The sequence below is a fragment of the Leptonychotes weddellii genome, chromosome 2 (assembly GCF_054177405.1).
Source record: "Leptonychotes weddellii isolate Sample4059 chromosome 2, ASM5417740v2, whole genome shotgun sequence".
In the NCBI taxonomy this organism is placed as follows: domain Eukaryota; kingdom Metazoa; phylum Chordata; class Mammalia; order Carnivora; family Phocidae; genus Leptonychotes; species Leptonychotes weddellii.
The window spans coordinates 117,343,313-117,370,870 of record NC_138370.1 but is presented as its reverse complement, the minus strand read 5'-3'; the positions used below and the strand labels follow the sequence as shown (position 1 = coordinate 117,370,870).

Below are 27,558 nucleotides of genomic sequence, written 5' to 3'. Positions count from 1 at the left end.
CTTGGCATAAAAAACTAACCAAGGGTGAGGAAAGAACCACCCCAAAGAGTTAGAGGGAATGAATTTTAGAACTCACACAGGACTGGGAATAGTACCTGGTCTCAATAGCCAGAGCAGAAAACCTCATAATTCATTGGTCCGTGGGTAGAGCACTAAGAAGGGTTTTGCTTCAGTAGAAGGAAAAAAATTGGACCTAGAGCAAATGCTACTCTAATCCAGTAATAAGAAAAATTAATTAAAACTGAACCAGAAATGCCTGGATGATAGAATTAGTAGGAAAGGGTTTTAAAACAGTTATTGTGATGGTATTCTGTATGTTTAAGAAGCTAATGAGAAGATTGAGCCTGTTAGGTAGACACAAGGAAAATAAAGAAAAAAATCCAAGTCAAAGGAAACTATAATGCCTAAGATGAAACAGACACTGGATGAGATTAATAGCAGATTGGATACTGTAAAAGAAAAGAGTAGTGAATTTGGATACAGAATAATCAACTCTCCAAATGAAACACAGAAAGAAAAAAAAAATTAAAAGAACACCTGTGAGATCTACAACAATTTCAGGCAGCTAAATGTACATGAAATAGGAGTCCCCAAAGGAGAGGGGAACAGGACAAAACTTGAAAAAAAATAATTGTCAAAAATGATGATGAAAATCATTAGCTCACAAATCCAGCAAACTCAGTAAACTTCAAGCACAAAAAACATGAAGAAAATGACATCAGAGGACATCATAAGCAAATTCTGTCAAACCAGTGAAAAAAAACAAATCTTAAAAGCAGCCAGAGAAACATCGTGTACACAGAAACAAAGATAAGCATGACAGATTTCTTGTTAGACACAGTGCAAGCTAGAAGGTAGTGAAACAACATTTTAAAATAATGAAAGAAAAAAAAAAAAGCCAAACTCTGTCAACCTAGAATTTTATGCCTGGTGAAAATATATAGGTAGTCCTTGCTTTGCACAGTTGGGTGAGACTATAAAAAAGACCATGCAAAATGAAATTGTGCAAAGCAATCTTAATCAATGGGAAAAATTACCACTGTTCCATGACCTTTAAGAATTTTGCCAAAATAGGACTTCCAGAGAAGTTGGTGGTATAAGGGCATCCTAAGCTTACCTCATCTCATGGATACAACTAGATAATATGCACATCAGTGTAAATAACCCAGAAAATGACCCAAAGATTGGCAGAACAGACTTTCCACAGTTAATGTAGAGAAGAGGACATATTGAAGAGGGAAGAGATGCAGTGGGGAGCTAAATGGACCCATGTGACTGTCTGAGGGAGGGAGGGTTGCTGTGGGCTCAGAGGGGGGAGAGAAACAGACCCTCACATCAGGCATCCCAGGCACAGGGACCCCCCACAGGAAAGTTGAGTCCCTATAACATTTGGCTTTAAAAACCAGAGGGGTGTTAAAAAAAACAAAAACAAAAAAACAGAGGGGTGTAATTTCATGAGTTCTTACAATCAATGGGGCTTAACACCTGGAACTTTAAAAATCAGCAGGTTTGGCTTTGGGAGAGCAGGAGGGTGAGAGGAAACTGAGCCCCTGCCCTTAAAGAGACAGCACAGCAAACAGCCCCACAGAGATAGAGCATAGAAACAGCAGTTTGAAAAATGCCTGTGGTATACAAGAGAGAGATTTGTTTAATAATCTCAGAGTATGCACTGGAGGGGCAGGGATTGTTAGAGATTTCTCCAGGAACAAAGTTGTTGGTGGGCACCATTTCCCCTCTCACCTCTCAGCTTACACACAAGGACATTTGCAGGAACTGATGTGGCACAAACACTGTCTTACCTAACTTGCTAACAGCATGCATGCCACTGTGTGCTTCTGTGGATCTGCCCCCTCCAACCTGGCTGGCCTGGTGGGCGTTCTGAGAGGTTGCAGGTCCCCTCCCACAGCAGATGTATATAAACCTTGCTAACACTGCATGCCTTGAGCATGGAGCCTCCTTGGGATTCTTTTATGTGTAAAAATCAGTCAAGAGATTCCCAAAATAAAAGGATGTAAAGTATGACACCATACACCTAAAACATGGTGTATGCAGAAGATGTTATATACAAACCTAATGGTAACCACAAGTCAAAAACCAGTAATAGATATACAAAAAATAAAGAGAAAAGAATCCAAGTATATCACTAAAGAAATCCACCAAACTGTGAAAGAGAACAATAGAAGAAAGGAACAGAGAAGAACTACAAGAACAATAGTAAAACAAATAATACAATGGCAATAAGTACATTACTATCAATATAATTACTCTGAATGTAAATGGACTAAACACTCCAATCAAAAGACATAGGGTGAATGAATGGATAAAAAAAGCAAGATTCACCTATATGCTACCTACAAGAGTCTCATTTCAGACCTAAAGCCACAAACAGTTTGAAAGTGAAGGGATGGAAAAGCATTTATTGCACAAATGGAAGTGAAAAGAAAGCTGGGGTAGCAAGACTTATATAGGACAAAATAGACTTTAAACAATGACTATAATAAGAGACAATGAAAGACACTATATAGTCATACAGGGAAGAATCCAACTGGAAGATATAACAATTGTGAATATTTATGCACCCAACAAGGGAGCACCCAAATTTATAAAATATTTAATAACAAACATAAAGGAATGAATTGATAGCAATACAATAACAGTAGGGGGCTTTAACACCCCACTTACATCAATGGATATATCATCCAAACAGATATAAATCCAAACAAACAAGGAAACAATGGCTTTCAATGGGTCCAATTACATTGGATCAGATGAATCATCTAACATATATTCAGAATGTTCACCCTAAAACAGCAGAATACACATTCTTTTCAGGTACACATGGAGCATTCTCCAGAATAGATCACATATTAGGCCACAAAACAAGTCTCAACAACTTCAGAAAGATCAAAGTCATACCATACATCTTTTCTGACCACAATGCTATGAAACTAGAAATCAATGATAAGAAAAAATCTGGAAAGAACATGTTACTAAATAACATGTTAAAGAACATGTTACTAAACAATGAATGTGTCAGCCAAGAAATCAAAGAGGAAATAAAAAAATACATGGAAACAAATGAAAATGAAAATACAAGGTCCAAAATATTTAGGATGCAGTAAAAACTGTTCTTAAAGGGAAGTTTATAGCCATACAGGCCTACCTCAAGAAGCAAGAAAAAAATCTCAAATAAACAATATAACCTTATACCCAAAGGAGCTAGAAAAAGAAAAGCAAAAAAACCCAAAGCCAATAGAAGGAAGGAAATAATAAAGGTTAGAACAGAAATACTTGAAATAGAAACAAACAACAATAGAACAGATCAAGAAACCAGGAGCTGGTTCTTTGAAAAGATCAACAAAGTTGGCAAGTGTCTAGCCAGCCTCATGGGAAAAAAAATGAAGACTCAAATAAATAAAATCAGAAATGAAAGAAGAGAAATAATAACTGATACCACAGAAATACAAAGGATTATAAGAGACTATTATGAAAAATTATATGCCAATGAATTGGACAACCTAGAAGAAATGGATAAATTCCTAGAAACATCTAACCTCCCAAACTGAAGCAGGAAGAAATAGAATATTTGATTGGACCAATTACTTGCAATGAAATTGAATCAGTAATCAAGAAACTCCCAACAAACAAAAGTGTAGGACCACACACTTTAATGGGTGAATTCTACCAAACATTTAAAGAAGAGTTAATACCTACCTTTTTCACACTATTCCAAAAAATAGAAGAGGAAGGAAAATTTACAAACTCATTCTGTGAGGCCAGCATTACCATGATACCAAAACCAGATAAAGACATTACAAAAAAGAGAACTACAGGCCAGTATCTCTGATGAACATAAAGGCAAAAATCCTCAGCAAAATATTAGCAAACCGTATCCAACAATACATTAAGAAAATCATTCACCATGATCAAGTGGGAATTATACCTGGATGCAAGGGTGGTTCAGTATTCACAAATCAATCAATGTGATATATCACATCAATACAGAAAGGATAAAAACCATATGATGGTCATTTACGTAGTAATTCATGGGGTGAATAGCTCTTAGCAAAGTTTATACTTTATGCAATTATTCATGGTTCATATGCCATGAAAACTGAAATTTAAGCCATGTTTTTCTCTGGGAGGGTAGTGTTATTTAGCTAAATAGTGGTAATTGAAATCTGTGTATATTTGAACTATGCAACATGAGGATTGTCTGTATTTTATATTTATTTATTTATTTATTTATTTATTTATTTATTCTCATTAAACTTTCGTTTTAATGGTCTCAAGATTCTTTGACAGATTTTTGGTCAAGTTGTTTCCATTAAAAAATACTGATTTTAAAAAGTAATAACTTAAAACTGCCACACACACACAAAAACAAATGGTCCACAAAACATTCTCCTTTCCTTCTGAAGGTTTTATGATGCATTGTTATCATTAACCAGTCTTTTATTATTAAACTTAAATGGCCAATGGATACAAACAGTTCTGAGACCTTCTTCCACTACTGATTAAGACTGGGATGGCAGGATTGGGGATAATATTCATTTAGCCTTCTGAGCTTTCTGGGCAGACTTGGTGACCTTGCTAGCTCCAGCTGTCTTCTTGTCCACTGCTTTGACGACGCCCCCAGCAACCATCTGTCTCATGTCAGGAATAGCAAAGCAGTCCAGTGGAGGATAGTCAGAGAAGCTCTCAACACATAGACTTGCTAGGAACCATATCAATGATGGCAGCATCACGAGATTTCAAGTACTTGGGACCATCTTCCCGCTTTTTTCCAGAACGACGATCTATTTCTTCAGCTCAGCAAACTTGTAAGCAATGTGAGCTGTGTGACAATCCCGCACAGATACATATTCAGCATGATTTGGCCTGGATGGTTCAGGATAATCACCTGAGCTGTGAAGCCAGATGCTTCCTTGGGTGGGTCATTTTTGCTGTCACCAGCCATATTGCCACGACGAACATCTTTGACAGATACGTTCTTGACATTGAAGCCCACATTGTCCGCAGAACGAGCCTCACTCAAAGCTTCACTTCAGTTGTAACATTGACTGGAGCAAAGGGGACCACCATACCAGGTTTAAGAACACCAGTCTCCACTCGCCCACAGGGATAGTACCAATACCACCAATTTTGTAAATGTTCTGGAGAGGCAGACACAAGGGCTTGTCAGTTGGATGAGCTGGTGGCAGATTGCAATCCAGAGTTTCAAGCAGTGTGGTTCCACTGGCATTCCCATCTTCATGGGTGACTTTCCATTCCTTGAAGTGCATGTTAGCACTTGGCTCCAGCATATTGTCAGCATTCCAACCAGAAATTGGCACAAATCCTACTGTGTCGGGTTGTAGCCAATTTTCTTAATGTAGGTGCTGACTTCCTTTACGATTTCCTCGTATCTCTTCTGGCTGTAGGGTGGCTCAGTGGAATCCATTTTGTTAACACAAACAATAAGTTGTTTTACACCCAGTGTGTAAGCCAGAAGGACATGCTCATAGGTGTGTCCATTCTTGGAGATACCTGCTTCAAATTCACCAACACCAGCAGCAGCAATCAGGACAGCACAGTCAGCCTGAGATGTGCCTGGAATCATGTTTTTGATAAAGTCTCTGTGTCTTGGGGCATCAATGATGGTCACATAATTCTTGCTGGTCTTGAATTTCCACAGGGAGATATCAATGGTGATACCATGTTCATGTTCAGCTTTCAGTTTATCCCAGACCCAGGCATACTTGAAGAATCCCTTTCTCATCTCAGGAGCCTCCTTCTCAAATTTTTCGATAGTTCTTTTGTCGATCTCACCACATTTGTAGATCAGATGACCAGTAGTGGTAGACTTGGCTTAATCTACATGTCCAGTGACGGTGATGTTGATGTAAGTCATTTCCTTTCCCATTTTGGTTTAGGTTTAGTGGTGGTTTTCATGACACCTGTGTTCTGGTGGCAAATCCGTTGTGAAAAAGCGGATTGTCTGTATTTTAAAAACAAATGTGAGATAAATACCCCTTTGGAGATTAAGAAAAAAACTTAAAAGAATGAATCATCAATAAACTTGCAGTATAATATGATGATACATAGAAGTCGTTGAAGCAGAATAAAATGATACCAGATGGAAAGCTGGATCTACGTAAAGGAATGAAGAATACCAGAAATGGTAACTACATTTACCTATGCAGTGTATAACCTATGGAGAAGTAAAACGTTTGATAGTACAAAGGCCAAGAGGGAAGAACTGGAAATATACTATTATAACTTTCTTTTGCTCTATGTTCTGCTGTATAACATCACATGAAGGTAGACTATGTAAATTAAAAATGTATACTCTAAACCCTAAAGCAACCATTAAAAAAGACAACAAAAAATATAGCTAATTGAACAAAGAAGAAATAGTGCAATGTCTAAAAAGTACACAAATAATCCAAAAGAAGGGGGAAAAAAAAAGGAACCAGGAACAAAAAAGCAAAATTGCAAATTCAAACCTAAGCGTATCAACAATTGTATTAGAAGTGAATGGTCTAAATATATATTAAAAGGCAGAGATTGTTAGATTGCATACAAAAGCAAGACCAAAATATATACTGCCTACAAAAAAACCCACTTTAAAATAAAAACACAAATTGATTAAAAGTAAAAGGATAGAAACATATCCTGTTAGCACTTAAAAAAAGGTTAGAATGGCTACTGGTATCAGAGAAAGTAGACTTTATAGTAAAGGATATTATGAGAGTTAAATAGAGTCATTTTATTTGATAAAGAAGTTAACTCATGGGGCGCCTGGGTGGCTCAGTCGGTTAAGCATCTGACTTCAGCTCAGGTCATGATCTCGGGGACCTGGGATTGAGCCCCACATCAGGCTCCCTGCTCAGTGGGGAGCCTGCTTCTCCCTCTGCCTCTGTGATCTCTCTTGCTTTAGCTCTCTCTCAAATAAATAAATAAATAAAATCTTAAAAAAAAAAAGTTAACTCATCAAAAAGAACAATTCCAAACATATATGAGCCTAATAAAATAGTTTCAAACTACATGAAACAAAACCAAAAAGAACTGCAAGAAAAACATAGAAATCCATAGTTACAGTCACAGATTTTAACACTTTTCTCTTAATAATGATTAAAACAAGGCTGTATTGGTCAGGGTGATTTACTCAATCTACTGTTTCACATGTTAATTTCTCCCAGTAACACACTCACAGATGTACCCAGAAATAATATTCTACCAGCTATCTGGGTGTAACTTAGCCCACTAAAGTTGAAACACAGAATTCACCAATTAGAAAGACCAAGTGGAAATCAATGAAACAGAAAATAGAAAAATGATAGACAATGGAAGCAAGGGATTTTTTTGGAGAAGGTAAATAAAATTGATAACCCTCTAGCCAGAATGATAAGGAAAACAATGAGAGAAGGCACAAATTGCCAAGATTAGGAATGAAAAAGATGATATTACTGCAGAAACTACAGATGTTAAAAGGTTAACAGTATTCATAATATTATGAACAACTTTTTCCAACAGATTGAACAACTTAAATGAAATGGGCAACTTCCTTGAAAGACATAGGTTGCCAAACTTCACTCAAGATGAAACAGAATATCTGAATAACTGTACCTGTTAAAGAAATTGAATTTCTAAGAAACAAACAAAAAACTTCTGCCAGGGGCACCTGGGTGGCTCAGTCGGTTAAGCGTCTGCCTTCAGCTGTCTGCCTTCAGCTCAGGTCATGATCCCAGGGTCCTGGGATGGAGTCCCGCATCTGGCTCCCTGCTCAGCTGGGAGTCTGCTTCTCCCTCTCCCTCTGCGCCCCACCTCCCAGCTTGCCCGCTCGTGCTCTCTCTCTCTCTCTCTCACTCTGCTCTCTCTCTCAAATAAATAAATAAAATCTTAAAAACAAAACAAACAAAAACTTCTGCCACAGAAAACTCCAGTCCCAGATGACTTCTCTAGTGAATTCTTCCAAACATTTAAGGAATAAATAATATCAATTATACAAAATTGAACAAGAGGAAGTACTTTCTAATTCATTATGTGAGTCCAGCATTTTTCTGTTATTAAAACCAGACAAAGGTATTATAAACAAAACTGTGGGCCAATATCCTCATGAAAGTAAATGCAAAAATTCTTAGCAAAATTTTAGCAAATTGAATGAAATGATAACACATAATGATCAAGTGGAACTTATTCCAGGAATGTAAGGGGGGAATGACATTTGAAAATCATTTAATGGAATTTGCCATATTAACAAATGATTTAAGAAAAACCCATGTGATCATCTCAATAGATTCAGAAAAAGCATTAGATGGAATCTAACATTTATTCCTGTTAAAATTTTCCCAGCAAACTAGTGATACAAGGATGTTTCCTCAACCTGAAAAAGGCACCTGTGAAAAACCTGTAGCTGAACTCATACATAATGGTGAAAGACTAAATGCTTTTACCCTGTAATCAAGAATAAGACAGGATGTTCACTTTTTCCACTTCTATTTATATTATAGTAGGGGTTCTAGCCATTGTAGTCAGGCAAGAAAAAGAAATATAAAGCAACCAGATTGGAATAGAAGCAGTAAAAATGATTTTAATCACAGACAACACAACTATTTATATATAAAATCCTATGGAAGCAAAAAACTCCTAGGACTAATAAGTCTGTTTAACAGGGTTTCAGTACAAAATGTAGAAAAATCAGTTGTATTTCTATATGTTACCAATGAACACTTGGAAATTAAAGTTAAAAAACGATACTACTGGGGCGCCTGGGTGGCTCAGTCATTAAGCGTCTGCCTTCAGCTCAGGTCATGATGCCGGGGTTCTGGGATCGAGCCCCGCATTGGGCTCCCTGCTCCACGGGAAGCCAGCTTCTCTTTCTCCCACTCCCCCTGCTTATGTTCCCTCTCTTGGTGTGTCTCTCTCTCTCTGTCAAATAAATAAATAAAATCTTAAAAAAAAACCCAACAAAATGATACTACCTAAAATAGCATACAACATATGAAATATTTAAGGATAAATCTGACAAAAGATGTGCAAGATTTATACACTCTAAGCTATATGTTATTGCTGAAAAACTTAAAAAAAAAATAAATTGAAAGATATAGTTTGTTTATGAATTAGAAGATACAATATTGTTAAGATAGTTATTGCCTCCAAATTGATCAACACAATCCCATTTAAAATCTCAAAGCAAAATGTAGAAATTGACAAGTAGGTTCTAAAATCCATATGAAAATGCAAAGGACCTTGACTAGTGAAAATAACATTGAAAAATAATAAAGTTGGAGGACTTAACCCACCTCACTTGAACTCTTATTATAAAGCTACAATCAAGAAAGTGTGGTATTGAGGGGCACCTGGGTGGCTTAGTTGTTTAAGCCTCTGCCTTAGGCTCAGATCATGACCTCTGAGTCCTGGGATCAAGTACCGAGTCCTCTCGGGCTCCCTGCTCATCAGGGAGTCTACTTCTCTCTCTCCCTCTGCCCCTCCCCCGGCTCATGCTCTCTCTTTGTCTCTTTCTCTCAAATAAATAAATACAGTCTTTAAAAAAAGAAATAGTGTGGGATTGGTGTGAAAATACGCATATAAATCAATGGAACAATAGAGAGTCCAGAAATCAACCCACACATATATGGTTAATTGATTTTCTCTAAATTGCAAAGGCAATTTAGTGGAGAAAGGATAGTCTTTTCAACATATGTTACTGGAATAATTGGATATCCATATGCAAAACAGTGAGAAAACCAAGAGAAGTGAAAGCAGTACCCAGTCTGTACACAAATTCATGGCAGCTCTGTTTTCCAGTTTGGGACTGGAAACAACCCAAATGTCCATCAACATGTGAATGGATAAAGAAATTGTGGAATCCTGCTTAGCAACAAAAAGGAGTGAATGCGCAACAACATGATGGAATCTCAAAAGTCTTAATGTTGAGTAAAACAAACCAGTAAAAAATAATACATATTGTACGATAATATTAATTTAAAGTTCTAGAAAATGCACACTTCTCTATAGTAACAGCAGATCAGTGAATTGTATGTGGAAAAAAGAGAAGGGAAGGGGTGAGAAGAGGCTGCAGAGGGGCCTGAGGAGAATTCTGAGAATGATGAATGTGTTTGTTATCTTGATTATTTTGGTATCAGAATATGGATGTGTTTATTATCTCATTATTTTGGTGATCGTTCCATGGGTACATGTTTAGGTCGAAATCCAAAAAATTGTGCATTTTAAATATTTGCAGTTTATTGTATGTCACTTATACCTCAATAAAACTTTTTTAAAAAACCTAACCATATGTTTAAGAGCTCAGAGTGTAGATAGCTAGGCCTCAGTAGGAGTATCTCTAATCTGTGACCAGATTAGACTCCTAGGACTGCAGAAACTACAGATGTTAAAAGGATAACAGTATCCATAATATTATGAACAATGCTTTTCATTATTATGATGCCTCTTTAATCTCCAATTCCTGCAAGCGCAGCATCACCTCACAGTGTTGATACAAGAAAGAGATGATGCAATCGAAGCAGCAACAACAGCAAAAACCAAGCAACCAACACACCAAAAATTACCATGGCTAAATAATTAATACTACTATTAAGATCACATCAATTCTTACTACTGATATTTTGCTGTTAATGTAGAGGGAGCAAAAAGAACAGTTCTGTGGGTTATTTAGAAGTCCATCATGAATTTGTAATTATGGAAATAAACTTGAGTTCTTAAAATGTTTGGATTTTAAGTATTACAAAATTTCTTTTGTGTTTTCTATGAGATGACTCACATCCAATACCAATAGTAAAGTTTCTAAAAATGTCTTATAAGTAATACAATGGTGTGCTGGCTTTTTCCATTTCAATCTGTTCTATACATTACTGTTGGAAGTCTCAAAAAAAAAAAAAAAAGATGATTCTACTCCCTGTTCAGTTACCATTGGATTCCCGTTTCTTACAGAATTAAGTCCTATCTCCTCAGATTGGCTTTGAAAGTGCTCCACAACCTGACTCCTTTCTACTTTTCCTAGACAATAGAGTGTAGAGGTTAAGAGTATGAACCTTGGATTAAGACTTCTGGTTGTCTGGTTCTCTCTATACCTGTTTCATTCCTCGAACATAGGAATAATGATAATACCTACTTCATAGGGCTATTGTGAGGATTTTTTTTAAAAGATTTTATTTATTTGAAAGAGAGAGAGAGCACGCATGAGGGGGAGGGAGGGGTAGAAGGAGAGGGAGTGGGAGAAGCAGGCTTCCCACTGAAAGGGAGTCCAACTCAGGACTCAATCTCAGGACCCTGTGATCATGACCTGAGCAGATGCTTAACCCACTGAGCCACCCAGGTGCCCCTATTGTGAGGATTAAATAATTTGTTCAAGTTCTTAGAATAGTGCCTTGTTTATAATAAAAGCTCAAGAAATTTTTTTTTTTTACCTCATATTTTATCTAGCTCCTCCTATATGCCATCCCATACATTATTTATTTCCATCACATCACTTGTTATTTGTTATGGAGGGCTGAATTGTGTCCCCCACCCCCCAAATTCATATGTTGAAATCCTAACCCTTGGTACCTCAGGGTACTGTATTTGAAGATAAGGACTTTAAAGAGTTCGTTATGAGTGGCCCTAATCCAATCTGACAAGTGTTCTTATAAGAAAAGGAAATTTGAACACACAAAGAGACACTAGGGGCAGGGCACAGAAGAAAGACCACCTGAGGACACAGGGAGAAAGCAGTCATCTGCAAGCCAAGGAGAGAGGCTTCAGAAGACACTAACTTGCCAACACCTTGATCTTGGATTTCCAGCCTCAAGAACTCTGAGAAATCAATTTCTGTTCCTTAAACTACCTAGTCTGTGGTATTTTATTATGGCAGCCCTTGCAAACAAATGCATTCTTCCTAAATACAGTCTGCATTTTCCTGTTTCCACATTTTTACCCAAGCTGTCCTATCTTTCTTGAGTACTCTTTCCTGTAAAGCTTCATCTAAATTATATCTCCTCCAAAAACTGTGAGGGACATGAAGTTCCTTCTGTTGGAATTAATGTCCCTTCTCTATACTTTCATAAGCATACTGTTTGGTCCTCTATTTTTTAAAAAGTATTTTGTTTACTTATTTTAGAGAGAGGGAGGGAGTGTGTGAGCATGCACAAGTGGGGAGAGGGGCAGAAGGGTAGGGAGAGGGAGAATCTGAAGCAGACTCCCTGCTGAGCCAGAGCTGGAGGAGGGGCTTGATCACAGGACCTGAAGATCATAACCTGAGCCAAAACCAAGAGTCATATGCTCCACTGACTGAATCACCAGGCACCTCTGTTTGGTCCTCTGTTAAAGAATACTCACTGTGACTTGTATTCATCGTAAGTCTGTGAGCTTCTGAAGGATAGGAAATGATGTATTTTTTTTAATCTTAGCCAATCAGAATGTTTTGTACATAGTAGTCTCTCAATAACTATTAACTTGAATTGTTGCCCCATGTTCTATGATAGCTACTGACTGGGAATCTCAATTATGTTTTCTTGTCCCTCTGAGTTCGATCGCAAATTGAGTATATTCTAAACTGTCAGCACTGATAGATGCATAGGCTACAATAAGTCAGGAACAGGGAATGATTATCTTGTAGGAAAAATTGCACTTATCTAGTTGTCTGGGGCTACTCGATTTTGCTCGGGTACTTGCTAAACGTTATCTATGTTCACTAAGTTATTCCTCACAAGGTTACACATGAGTTAGGCAACATTATGGTGATGATATTACAGATGATAATATAGAGAAAATCAATAAATTCTGCAGGATTGCCCAACTAAGATGTGGTAGGGCTAGAAAAAGAACTTAGAACTTTCTGATTCCAGAGCCCAAACCAGAAGGATGGGCCTCTATGATTCTGAGTTCAGGGACTGGATCATTGTCCCACTTAATGGCATTTTCTGTGACTTTTCTGTAGCTATGAGCTTCACATTTGTTTCCTGGGAGCATCAGAGATGCCTGAAGTTCCCTATTTGTAATGGAGAAAAGAAAAAGATGTTTATATTAAGAATGATTAGTGAGCTAGAGGCAACATCCTCAAGTCTAAGGATCTCACCAATGGAACATTTGGCAAGAACTAGACAGAAAAAAATCTCTAGGCAGTATTCTTTAAGGGATGCTACTGACCTGGCACTACCCATTCTTGATACCTAATTCATGGCCTGGAGGGATCTTCTCCATTTAGTTACTTACATGTCATGCTTCCTTGAAGGAATTCTTTTTACTCGCTAAAGAATTAAAGTTACGTTATTTATGAAAAAACTCAAAATAGTAAAGAATGTAATAAAGTGAAAAGTGTAAGTCCCTTCCAAGTCCCCCTAATTCTTCTAGAAAGGTTATATGCATTTATGAACGTTTAAGAAAATAAATGGGGGGGCGCCTGGGTGGCTCAGTCATTGAGTGTCTGCCTTCGGCTCAGGTCGTGATCCCAGGGTCCTGGGATCGAGCCCCGCATCGGGCTCCCTGCTCCGCGGGAAGCCTGCTTCTCTCTCTCCCACTCCCTCTGCTTGTGTTCCCTCTCTCGCTGTGTCTCTCTCTGTCAAATAAAGAAATAAAATCTTTAAAAAAAAAGAGAAAAGAAATGGGATCATACTACACATATATTTGTTTTCTTTTTAATGACCATATACACTTCTATTGTATAAACAGTCAATACCCGCATACATTTATCTATCTGTACTTGCAGAAATATACCTAATAAGGTAAATTTCCCAGAGTGGAAAGCTGGGTAGAATGGGTTCTTTACCTTAAGGCAAAATAGCCTGTGGAAAATGACTAACACTGTACAATGAAAACTACAGGTAATTTGATATATTTACATATAACCATTTACAAAGAGTATGTAGGGAGTGGCATGCAGTGGTATTCTCCAATCATTCTTATCATAGCATAGACCTGATGATAGCTGTTAGCCAGACCATGTGGCATTACTTCAAGGCCTTGGCATATTGTGTCAGAGAATATGGGTGTCTGTGGGCTCCATGTATTATTTCACTTTAGAGCTGTTTTAAGAAGTCTGTTTCTGGCACCAGGATACTTTATATAAAGCTCTGAGTCTTTGCTTATGCATATACTTAAACTATGATCTTTAGATACTAAATTGTTACAAATGTATTTCTCCAGAAAATTTTGTTTCTCTCAAACGTGATCCATATGGTGGTCACTACCTGCTTTACTTGTTAGCTCCAGAAAAAGATACATGATGCTTTACTTCTCTATCTTGCATCTAATCCTTGTGCTTCTGGATTTTCTTTGGTAGTTTGTTCTCTCTGACGTTATCAGTGTTCTGTTGAGAGCAGTGGTGTTGGGAAGGGCATTTAGCATTGCTTTTCTCTTTCAAGTTCAAGTTGAAAAATAAAACCCCATTGTGCTGCATGACACTTCCTGTGCAATGCCAATGACACTTCCCTCTCTTTCATTGTAGCTCATGGTAACTTATGAGCATTACCTTTCGCTCTTTGATGTTCAGTGTCGATAGGCACAGAGAGCCTATTATTACTCAGGTGAATTGATTACAATACTTTATAGCGGTTTGAATCTTTATGGGATAGGTAGTTGGAACAGAAATCTTTTACTATTAAGGAACAAAGGAAAATACACTGGCAGAGCCTGTGGTTGTCTTCCAATATTTATTCTCTTTCTAATAGAATATATATAATAATAGATATCTACCTGAGCATATGGCTACCTAGTTAAAGATTATATCCCAGTAGGCTTTGTAGATAGTTGTGGCCATGTAACTAAGTTCTGACTAATGGCAAGTGAGCAGGAGTGATGGGTGCAATTTCCACATTGTGCCCTTAAAGGATAGAAGTAGAACCTGCCCAAAGTAGTGTTTCTGCCTCCTGTTGACTGGAGTGTGAACATGCTGTCATCTGGAGCAGTCATCTTGGACTGGGAGATGTTGATGATGGCAGCCAGAAGAAGAAAGGAACTGGGTCCCTGATGTTTATGGGATTATTATGCCAGCCCTGGATCTTCTAGCCACCCTGGTTTATGAGAAAGAGATACAATTCTTTCTTATTTAAGCTGCTGTTCTTTTGAATCTTTTTGTTATAACAGAAATACACGCAAACATAGCGCAAATAAATATATATATACACATATGAACACACACACACACACACACACAAAACCTTAGTTAATAAAGTATCCAAACTAGAACTTTTATATGTGAGATGTCTTAGATTAAAAATATGTCAACATATTTCAGCTTGTATTTTTTTTCCTGTTTTTATAATTGACGTTGTCTTTTGGCAACCTCAATAAAACTTCACATTAGTTTAATGTGGAATGATGAATAGGGACAGTTAATAAGGTATATATCAATCAGACTTTCTGATGAGATCATAAGCTATAGTAACAGAGTATTTTGCAGTGGTGAAATCTCAAGTGCCTGTTGTAAATTTGCAATTTGTAAATGCTTCCAAGCTAAGTATAATTTTTAGGTTGGATGTAAGAAGAGCATTTGAAGTCAGAATGTAATGGAAATAATAAAACAAAAGCAACAGCTCCATATTTATTCATTTCTACCTGAGAACATGTTCCTAAGATCTTTCATTATAAATTTACAAAAAAATTGTACATTATATTAATTTGTTCATAAAATATATTCAACCAATCATTTGTATCAACTTCTGAGAAGGTCTTACGAATGACTAGATTGATTGCTGGCAGGTTAATCTTTTAGTCTCGGAGATAGAGGAAGGGGTAAGCTGGGGGAGCTGTTGCAGATGGGATGGGACTAATGAGCATTGCAGAAAGAGGAAAAGCAAATGGTCTAGAGTACCCATTAATTCATTTTCCACAATTTATTTAGTGCCTATTATATTTCATGTTTTATCCTAGGTGCTGAATGTTCACAGCCTAATAATCTTTAATTTCTATCTTAAAGATGTTTATGATATAGTTGGGGAGGCAAACAAGTAAACTGGCTATAAAACAAAATGAAGTCATTGGTTTTCCATTTCATTAATTTTTGTTAATTTCTAGAGACAATTCTACATTGGGTCATTTAGAGTATGTACATTCCTGGACACAGTAATTGGTTCAAGGATGTACAAATAACTATGACCAATTAGTGACTTTCTTGAGATTTGATATATAGAAGCTGGAAAGAGAGGATCTCTTTTTCATTTGGATCATAAGTTTCTGTCACTTGCAACCTTAATATTCCCAATACAGACTGTGAATGAATTTCCTGGAAGGATTTAGTTATTTGATAATTAAAAAATGTAATGAGTAAGTGGATGATTTTTGTGTCATACCCAGCCAGTAGGCCGTCTGCCTTCACATTTGGCCTTTGTTTTCACCCTTCCACCCCCTTGTCCTCCTCCCCCTTCAACCCACATACCTACTACCCTCTAAGATTCAGTATTTATTTGCATTCCTCAAGATGAAAATGAAATTCATAGGCATTGGTGAGCAATGTAGATTTTCTTGAGGATATATAGGAGAGGGAGAGGGAGTGGGAAAAGTATATTACATAACAAGCAACTTTGTACTGCAAAAACCCTCTTTAGCAATTTCTAAGTCTCTGCTTGGCCCTCTGATGCTGACCTTCCTTTTATCTCTTCACCCCCCGCCCCCCACCCAGAGTCTACACATTTCCCCATTCCTGTTCCTGACCTCTGGATATTTCTCACTCAGAATAATTCAGCTCTGGCCTAACTCATCCAACTCTATATTCTTTGATCCATTACTCCATTCAACAGACAAAAGATACCCCAGAGAGTAAAATCTACCTTCCTTAGAATGTAAGTCACAAAATTTTTAAGTCACATATAAAAGCTGACCAAAAAATAACAATAAAATGGATCTGAGTATAGAGATGATTTAAATTATGGATGTAAAGTATTCTTGCATGGGTGGGTTAGGGCAGAGTGTGCAGGAATAGAAAGATATATTCCAATTTGGGAATTTCTCTTTCACTGAATATAATCAAGTTGATGTTTCCATAAGAACTCTGTGAATGTGTATTTCTCCTACAAGATATTTGACCTGATGGACACTTTACTACTAATTTGACTACCAGAGGTGGGTGGGTGGGTGGTAAGCAAAGAAGTCATCATATAATGTATTCAGCCTTCTAGATAGAGTTTCCAAGTGAGAAGATGGCTGGTTATTACTATCCCATCATCTTTATGTTTCTCCCTTTTCTCTTGTCTTTTTGTTCCAATTCTACCTTTTTAGGACCTAAGGTTCAGGAGGCAGTTCCTTATGGAGAACTGGAAATGCTGAAATGCACTGGGTCTTGGGTTGGTATACTGATCTTATTTATTTATTTATTTATTATTTTTTATAAAGATTTTGTTTATTTGAGAGAGAGAGAGTGAGCATGAGTGGGGAGGGGCAGCGGGAGAGGAGAGAGAGAATCTGAAGCAGACTCCACACTGAGCGCGAAGCCCAATGTGGGGCTCTATCCCACAACCGTGAGATCATGACCTGAGCTGAAACCAAGAGCCAGATGCTTACCTGATTGAGCCACCCAGGTTCCCTGATTATTTCTTTTTAAACTTGAATTTCCTGTTCACCAGAAATGATGACTTGGAATACTCATGGACATATTTCAAATCCTGAAACAAAGGATGTAAATTATTATAAATTTAGAATTGTTGGACAACTGTCCATAGTTCAGTTTTCTTAGAACTGGACAACACATCATTCTGATTCTTTTTCATATCCAAAAGCTGTTTGTCCCATTTTTATTTTGTATTGCTAGTGGTGTAAGTGTATCTTTGTAGGCCCCTAAAGCTAGCTGGTAGGTAGGCAGAGTATAAATAACCTTTATTGTTATTATCATTGTATGTAGCATTCACTCTGTTTTGCTGCCATTAGTAAACCATTCAAGCAATGTTGTTGCAATGTATAATATTAGCAGAAGACTCCCTAGGGAGACATATAAGTGGTTGCTTAATATTCTGCTTGTTCCTCAGTCTGTCTCTCTACAGGCAGAGATGTTACAGCATGTCCAAAGTTCAACTGAAAAAATGTGTAAGATCTATGAGATCAAAAAATAACACTAAACATGTTACTGTAATTCATAGAATTGCTTTTGGTTTAGCATTTTTGCTAAATTAGATCATAAATTAAGTAAGTTAATATGCTCTTGAAATTTTTATTCCTCTTTAAATATTTTTGTTTGAACATACAGAATAATTCCCACAGACTATCAGGAGTAATTTCTCAACAGCTTGGTCAAACTAATATAAATAAATTTGGAAGCCAAGTGAATTTCTACTCAAATACTCAATTATGAACTAGCTATTGAGCAAAGGTAGCCTATACTTTTTTTTTTTTTTTTTCCTCACAGTACTTCATTGATGACCTGGTAGAGCTCAGATTCAGTCTTGAAATTTTAATCCAGTAAGAGTAGTATATAGTAAAGCCTGGAACCATTGGCATTTTAAGAAGATGTGAAGTAATGCATACAAATGAATACGCAACCAAGTGCTGTTGTGAAATTTGGCTCTGAAGATTTTTAGAGAAATAGTGGAATCTCAAGGACCTGCTTAAATTTGAAAACTAATCACAACTACATGTTGCTGTTGGCAGCTAGGTTCTGCAGACCTTTAAAATAATTTTGTCTTCTGGGGTGCCTGGGTGGCTCAGTTGTTAAGGGTCCTGGGATCGAGCCCCGCATGGGGCTCCCTGCTCAGCGGGAAGCCTGCTTCTCCCACTCCCACTCCCCCTGCTTGTGTTCCCTCTCTCGCTGTGTCTGTTAAATAAATAAATAAAATCTTAAAAAAAAAATAAAATAATTTTGTCTTCTTCATTACATTAGTTAGTTGTAGCTCTCAGCTTCACACAGAAATCCCTTTTAGAATTTGCTTGGGGACTGGGGCGCCTGGGTGGCTTAGTTGTTAAGCGTCTGCCTTCGGCTCAGGTCATGATTCCAGGGTCCTGGGATCGAGCACTGCATTGGGCTCCCTGCTCCATGGGCAGCCTGCTTCTCCCTCTCCTGCTTGTGTTCCCTCTCTCGCTGTGTCTCTCTCTGTCAAATAAATAAATAAAATCTTTAAAAAAAAAAAAGAATTTGCTTGGGGACTTATATTAGATTTTTGTTGTTGTTGTTGTTGTGTAACAAATGATCCTACAATTTAGTGGCTTAAAACAGCAACCATTTATTTAACTTAGGATCCTGCTGTACAGTAATTTGGGTTGGGCTCCGACTGGATAGTTCTTCTGCTGATTCTGATTGGTTTCACTCATGCATCTGTGGTCATCTGCCGTTCAGCTGTGATGTATTGGGTTTTGGGTTGGCTGGCTGTGGGGTGGGACAAAAGGAATGACTGGGGCACAAGTCTTTTATTATCATGCGGGCTAGCCTGGGCTCATTCACATAGTGAATCAGAGTAGCCAAAAAGAGGATAAGCCCCACTGCACAGGTGCTTATCAAGTTTCTGCATGAGTCACGTTTGCTGATGTCCTATTAGCCAGAGCAAGTCACCTGGCTGAGCCCAGAGTCAGAATGGGAGTCACATGGCAGGGGGGCCTAAAGACAGGAAAGGAATGATTTTGTGACAATGTTGCAATCTATCACAGTAATAAAGATAGGTTTGGATAGCTAGAAGTAGCTGTAGACATTGTTCATCAATAGCTATAACAGTCTTTGAGGTATCATGTCATCTTGTCCAGAAAGGGAGCATGGTGCTTTAAAATTTCCTTGGCTTTGGATTCCAGCGAATTGGCTTCTTGTCTGGCACTACTACAAATTCACTGTGTGACATGGAACAACTCATGGACCCTCTCTGGATCATTCATTTTTCAAACAAATTGAGGTATTGTTTCTAGGACTAAGATATTTTGAGATTTAAAATGATAGCTTTATTTATTTATTTATTTTTTAAAGATTTTATTTATTTATTTGACAGAGAGAGAGCAGGAGAGCACAAGCAGGGGAGAGAAGCAGAGGGAAAGGGAGAAGCAGGCTCCCTGCGGAGCAGAGAGCCCAATGCGGGACTTGATCCCAGAATCCCGGGATCATGACCTGAGTGGAAGGCAGTCGCTTAACCAACTGAGCCACCCAGGTGCCCCTAAAATGAATAGCTTTAAATTCTTCATGATCCTGAAGAATTTAGAAAAGAATTTAAAAATCATAGAATTATGGAGCTCATTGAGTCCAACATCTTATTCTTTTTTTTTTTTTTTTAAAGATTTTATTTATTTATTTGACAGAGAGAGACACAGCGAGAGAGGGAACACAAGCAGGGGGAGTGGGAGAGGGAGAAGCAGGCTCCCTGCTGAGCAGGGAGCCCGATGTGGGACTCGATCTCAGGACCCTGGGATCATGACCTGAGCCGAAGGCAGTCGCTCAACCGACTGAGCCACCAAGGCGCCCCGAGTCCAACATCTTATTCTTAATGATATGGGAAATGAGGCCTAGAGAGACTTAGTCAAGACCCCAGGCTGTTGGTCTGTCTTTACATGTCATCTCCAAACTGAAATCTTAGCCATGGTACTCACACTGTTAATGTTATCTCAACAACCAAACAAGCTCCATCTCACCAACTTCTCATTTTCTCAGAATTCTAGGACTTGGTGATCTCATGTACTGATTTTCTTATCCATGACATCAATAGTATAGCAATTTCCTGTAAACTATGGCTTGATCATAGTGAAATATATTAACTGCGGTGAGCGATGAAATTGCCCGTGCTGTTATTGTGTGAGCCACACTTTGGAAACAGTGACAACTTTTGAGAGATTACATTCACAGCTTGAAATCTGTGATCTCCTCTGAACCCAGAAAAATGGCCTTCATTTGAAAGGAGGAAGTGGAGGGCCAAGAACAGTTATTTTTAAAATCAACTTAGCTGCATATTAAGACTAGATGTCTGTTCGTATCAGGATCATGCTTGCATCCACAGCAGCGGAGTTTGGGAATAAGGAAAACAGAAAGCTCAATTTCTTTGGATTCAAAAGATATCTCTTTCCTCTCAACCCCTAGAACCTTTTGTTGATACCAACATTTGGCACTTAAATTTTAAGCTCTTTCGATATAGGGAATGAGCTTTATCCTGTACATATCTCTGAAAGCCCTAACTGAATCCCTAGCCAGAAAATAATCTAGATAAAATTCTGAGCACAGAGTCTGTTCCATAATAAACACTCAATAAATGTTAGCTGTTTTTATTATTTTTAGTCCAAAGAAGGTGCTCACTAGTTTTTGATGGATTGATTTCTCCTTTTTGCAACTATTCTCTGCTTCATCCAGTCTGTGGAAAGTTATGTGAACTTATAAAACCTTATTCTGTTTTATATTAGGGTTATGGATAGAAAAATCATGAGAGAAGTATAATTGTTTTTTGACCTATATCATCAATTAATATTCAGTGATTTTGAGCATGTTTTGTATATATATGTTTGTGTACGCCAAAATTTAATCACACAGAAGGACAAGTAGAGGTTGCTTTGTTTGAAATTACTCTCTTAAATGATTCCAAGTAATGCTTGAGTCCTGTTTAAAAAAACTGCCAAGTCTTCTTGCATCAAAATCCCAATTTGCATATTACTTTACATATTGAGTCCCAAAGGCTTCAATTCAAAGGATGGAAAATAAAATTAAACGAATCAATTAGTGTATCTTACTGCAATTGTATTCAAACCCAATATTAAGGGCATTACATAGAAATTACATAACAGATTTAGAAAGCAATTCAATTTAATCACATCTTAGATTAGGAGGGACAGGAACCCAGCTCAAGAGCTGGAGAGAAATGCCAGTCAGCTGTTGTGCTGGGGGGCTGGGGAGAAGAGTTCTGGTCTGTCCTGGTTGGGATAGCTCCTGGCCAGCCCGAACCAGCTCAGCACTACAATCCTGACCCAAGGCTGGGGTTTCCAGGAGGGGCCTTCGTCTTTCAAAGATGCTATTTGAGCTCTTGCTATTATGACCATTTGATTTCTGGTAATGTTAGAATTTTAAAATTGGTACTGAATAGCTCCTAATTGTACAATATCTTTGTGCTGGGAAAATATTTTGAAGGATCAACTGCTCCGTGCCTATCTCTGTTCCCTTCAGCCATTTTCAAAAGTCCCGTTCACTTTATTCTGTGAGGCGCCGTACCTAGACCTTACTATCTAATAAAGGAACCACTAGTCACGTGTGACTAGTGTGGCTAACGAATTAAATGTGCCGGGCTAGATAGACTGGAACTAGAGAACAAAGGTGCTAAATATTCAGCTTCGAAATGCCAATGCCACAGTTCACGAATAAGGTAGAAAATTTAGAAGAATGCATGCCCTGTTTTTTTCTCCTCTCCTCAGACAAGATCAAGATTTTTTAGCTGTAGAGGATAAGAGGGAGGTGCCAGATGAAAAGGAGCAGGCATGTGTCACTCAAACACAGTGTCCGTGCGGGAGTCTGTCTGCTGCTCATGCTGAGGGCCCGTGTGAGCTGTCTTCTTGGCTGGCCAGTGCACAGAAGGCACGGTCCTTAGCCAGCACTCTGCTGCAGGCTGGTCTGTGCCCTGTGACCTTGTTCAGCACTCATTCAGTCCACTCTGTGGGGCAACTTCCAAATGCACTCCTCTTGCTTTCCTAATGCCTTCTTTTAATGCTCTTGACATCTTCAGAATGGAGGGTGGGACAGTGGATACCTAAACGGGTGGTGATATTGCACAGATGAAAGTCACTGGCCCTGGCCAGGAGGGAACAAGTCAGGCCAGCTCATGAGCTGCTAGGGTCTGGGCAGAGGTTGGAGACAGCCTTCCATCTCTACGGCCTAACTTGTGTCGTCTTTTACAGGTGTACGTGGTCTTTTGAGATTGTAATAGGGCGGCAAGTTGTGCTTCTGTTTTTCACACTCATGTGCTGAATTTCAGGGTAGTTTTTGCCTTGTAGTGATTCACACTCTGTGTCCCTCCCTGAGCCCTACTTCCCAGCTTAGGTTATATGTTGTTTCTGTGTGTTTGCAAAAATTGGCAGATTGTATTGTCCCCAAATGGCCACCACAATATTTCCAGTCCCACATGCTCTTCACAGCCTTGCCACTCTCATTGGGAAATGGAATCTGTTTCCCTCTCCTTGAAGCTGAGTGGGACTTTGCAACTGTCTTGACGAGTTAAGTGTGGTGGAAGTGAAGCTATGTGACTCCAAGGCCAGGTCCTAGAAGACGGTATAGCTACCACCAGGTGGTCACTCATTCTTTCTCTCTCTCTCTCAAGATGTTCATCTTTGGAACTTAGCCACTATTTCTAAGAAACCTCAAGTTTTTTCACGTTGAAGACTGTATGGAGATGCCCACATGGGGAAGAACTGCGGCCCCAGCATCAACTGTTTACAAGTTTTCCAGCAGAGGCCATCAGACATCACAGAGTTGAGAAAAGATGTCTGCATTGTGTCCTGATCACACACATGAAATGGGTGGCTTTACATTGCCAAACTTTAGGTCATTTCTATGTAGCCATAGTAACTGACACCTACAGCAGCCTATGCTTATCTATATTATTTCACCCATGAGACTACTCCCATTGTAACTGTCTGATTACTTCCGTCTCCCTTGTAGACTCTAAGTTCCTTGAGGACAGACCTAGGTCACATTCATCAGTCTACTCCCTGTACTCCCTGTACAACACCTACGAAGTAAGGACCCAGCAATGCTGAGTTTTTAAAAATAGGAAGTAAATGGTTTTGATTCTTGATGGAGAACAGGAGTTAAGAAATGAAAGGATAGCATTATGGCCATGGTGGCTGAGAGGAATATTTATAGGCATAGTTCATCTGGATTTCAGAAAGGCATTTGACAGAGCCCCTCTTGATATCTTTGCATGAGCTAGATTATAATGGTTAGAAGGATTTGTAGTCAATTTAAAATCTAGATCCAAGGAGTGTTGATGTAGAATTTGTATCGGTATCAAGGAAGGTTTCTAGGGGAATATGGCTAGAAATTTAAGCTGGCCTTTTCACATTTGAATAAAGACATTCAGAATAGGCTTAGCAAATTGGGTTAAAACATGTTAGCCAAAGAAAAAGTAACTGCACTGGATGAATTCGAAAAGACTCTGACAATTTAGAATAAGGGCTAAAATAAACAGGATAAATTTAATGGAGGTAAGTGTAAAATATATAATTTTTATTAAAAATATCAATTATATAGGTGTAAGTACTTAACATAAGAGGAGACCTAGGGGTTTTAGACTTCCTGCAAGCTCACCAGTCAGCAATGGTGTGAGGAGGTTGCTCATGGAATCCAAGGTCTGTTAATAAGTAAGAGAGTTTTTAGATCAAGGGAGATAATAGTCCCACTGTACAAGAGCTTTTTTTGTCTGGGTTCTCAGTGTGCCTTACACTGTTCCAAGGACTATATCTCACTGAATCCTCAAGCCACCCTATAGGGATAAGTAGTATTATCCTTCCCACTTAAAATGAGGAAATTGAACAGAGGGGCATTAAGTGATTTTCCCATGTTACACATCCATTCATTGGCAGGGCTGGGATATGAACTGACTCCAGAGCTTGCTCTCTTACTTACTACCCTAGTTCTCGGTACCTCATTACAGAAAGACATGGAAAGCTGCCATGTGTCCAGAAATGACAGTGGAAAGTGAGCGAAGGAACTGGGATCTTTGAGTTGGAGAAAAGACAAATTGAGGGGTTTTGAAATGAATGAAGGGCAGTTTACATTTGAAATATGGAAGAATCGTCTTACAAAACCGTTAGTAAAAAGATTGGGATCCTGGCAGGTAGTAGCAGATGATGAAAGGCTGCAGCAGTCTGGCTACTACAACGCATGCGACACTCGGGGGATGCTGGTACTGTGGCTTTGCTTCCAGTTCTGAAATCTGAAGATGCTAGTGTGTCCTTTGATTTCCTCCTTCACTGTCAATGATCTGTAAACTTAAACTATTTTTTCCTGCATTATCCAGAAATTTATGTGACAGAACAGCACATTCTGTTGTATCTTAGGATGTCGTAGATTTGTTTTGAGCTTTGGTTATATCATCATAAGAAAGAAATGTCCCTCTGGGTTTTGAAATACAGCTGAAGAAAATGCTCTGGGGCTTTTGGATAGGGATGTTATTCATAGACCTTAGCCCAGGGCTTGGAGCATAGTAGACATTCAATTAAGGTTAGAAAAACCTTTGATATTTTCACTGAATTGTTTTCCACGTAAGGATTTATTAAAATGTATCAATTTCATAAAATCTATAAGAAAGTTATAATTAATGTAAGTTAATTAAATATTAAGTATAAATTTATAATTAAATATAAATTTATAGATATATCTATAACAGATAAATTTAATACATTAATATGCATATGAATATTTTATATAAATACATAACAAATAGTATGATATATAATAATGCTTAATATGTATATTATATGTAGTAATATGTTTAAGCATATACAGATAAGAAATATTATATGTAGAAATATATAATAAATAATGTATAAATAAATCTATAAACATATATACAATTTATAAGAAGTTTATGGTCCCTGGACTATGGACTACTGTTTGTTGGCATGGAAATAGTCAGGGGTAATGTTCTAAATATTTAACTATGGTAAGGCATGGGCACCAGCTGATCAGTATGGATGGTCAGAGAGCTGGAACAGAGTCTTAGGGATTCCCTGATGTGCCAGGCATTAAAATTTTAGTTTTGAGATTGTGGGGGGGTTGAGAGGGTGCCCTTAGAGTCAGTTTTAGGTGGTAGTCAGTTTTAGAAGGTAGTCCGGAAGAAATCTTCCAGAATTTTAATAGCCAAGTACAGTCATACAAGCTCTCACAAGTAGGATTTGAGTCTGGATGTAGTAAAGGAAGATTTCCCAGGGAGTCCTAAAAAATGAGGATTAGCTGGGCAGTAGAAAAAGTGCTGGACTTGTAGATTCAGAATTAAAAATCCAGATTTTCTTACTCCAAGCCTTGTGCTTGTCTCTTGATATTGGTTGGTGTCTATAGTGGGTTGAATGGTGGGCACTATAAAGGTATGTCCACATCCAACCCCTGGAACCTGTAAATGTGATTTTATTTAGAAAAAGTATCTTTGTAGATGTCATTAAGTTAAGGATCTTGGGATGAGATCATCCTTGATTAGCAGGGTGGCCCTAAATCCAGTGACATGTGTCCCTATGAGAGAGAGAAGAGGAGAAGACAAAGACATCCAAAGAAGAGGCCACATGACCACAGAGGCAGAGACTGGAGTGATGTAGGCAAGGAAGCCAAGGAATGCTAGAGCCACCAGAAGCTGGAAGAGGCAAGAAAGATTCTTCCCTTGAGCCTTACTAAGGGATTATGGTCCTGCAGACACCTTGATTTTGGGTTTCTGTCCAAAATAAAATTTATAAACTTTTAAAAGAAATTTTAAAATAAATTTTTGTTGTTTTAAACCACCCGATCTGTGGTAATTTGTTACAAAAGCCCTGAGGAATCTAGTGCCTATGCATAAACACATGGGAAAGTACTTACCAGAGGGCCTGAGTATAAATGGAAAGTTCAGTCATCACCTGCTTTTCTCTGCTACCCAGTGGCAGTGCTGGCTGTTATAAAAGTCTATAGGGGATAAAGAAGAAAAAGTAGCGCACAGTTAAGATGTAGTGCCATAATATTTCAATTCCACTAGGGTAAGTAACAAGCTCGTGAAATCACCTTTTAAAACTGCCTCATAAATGAGGCCATTAGTTAAAAATGTTAAGTTTAAATTGGGGGTCTATATAGGAAATAATTTGGCCTTGTCCAGAGAGAAGTCTATCCTTTAGTATTGGATTCTGGGAGGAAATCAATGTCAAACCTGATAGAAGTGTCTTTGTTTAGGGCAGGTGCTGGTCATACTAGAACTTAGGGCAGGGCTGGACATACCAGATAACCTTAGGGTGGGTGCTGTACCGGAAAGACTGACCATGTGATTTAGGGTGAGGACTTTGGATCATTTGTATCAGTTAACTTGGAGGCTGAGATCAGCCATATGGACAACCAATTAATCAATTAATCATGTCTATGTAATGAAGCCTCAATAAAACTTTGGATACCAAGGGTTGGGTGAATTTCCCTGATTGGCAGTACTCTGTGTGTATTGGCATGCACCAATGCCAAGAGGGAACACATCCTGAGAGGACAGTAGAAGCTCTGTGTTTGGAACTTTCCCAAATTCTGTGCCACGTGTCTTTTCCCTTGGCTGATTTTAATTTGTATCCTTTCCCTATAACAAAACATAATTGTTGGTATAATGGCTTCCAGTGAGTTTGGTGAGTATTTCTAGGAAACTATCAAACCTGGGTGTGGTTTTGGGAACCCCCTAAACTTGCAATTGGTGTCAGAAGTATGGGTGGTTCTGTGAAGAACTATGCCTTCAGATCATTCAGCTTGCTAATTCTAGGTGAAAGTCATTTGTCAAGGTAGTGAGGGGTCCAGGGTACAGAAAGTTGAATGGGGAAACCTCACAAACAGACAGGGAAGACAGGGCTTCCTACTCCGGATAAGGATATCTGAAAATGATATCCCAGACTCCAAACTCTCATTTTGTCACACTACTCATTTGAGACCATTTATACCTCATGCAAGCCACTGTGAGAAGGAGCATCTTCATGGGCTCCTTTTCCTTCTGCCTGACT

General features: G+C 38.3%; 1 pseudogene; it reads right to left on the bottom strand.

Moving 5' to 3' along the window:
• Positions 1-4,495: 4,495 nt before the first annotated feature.
• On the bottom strand, positions 4,496-5,944 carry LOC102732590 (elongation factor 1-alpha 1 pseudogene; annotated as a pseudogene).
• Positions 5,945-27,558: the final 21,614 nt, after the last annotated feature.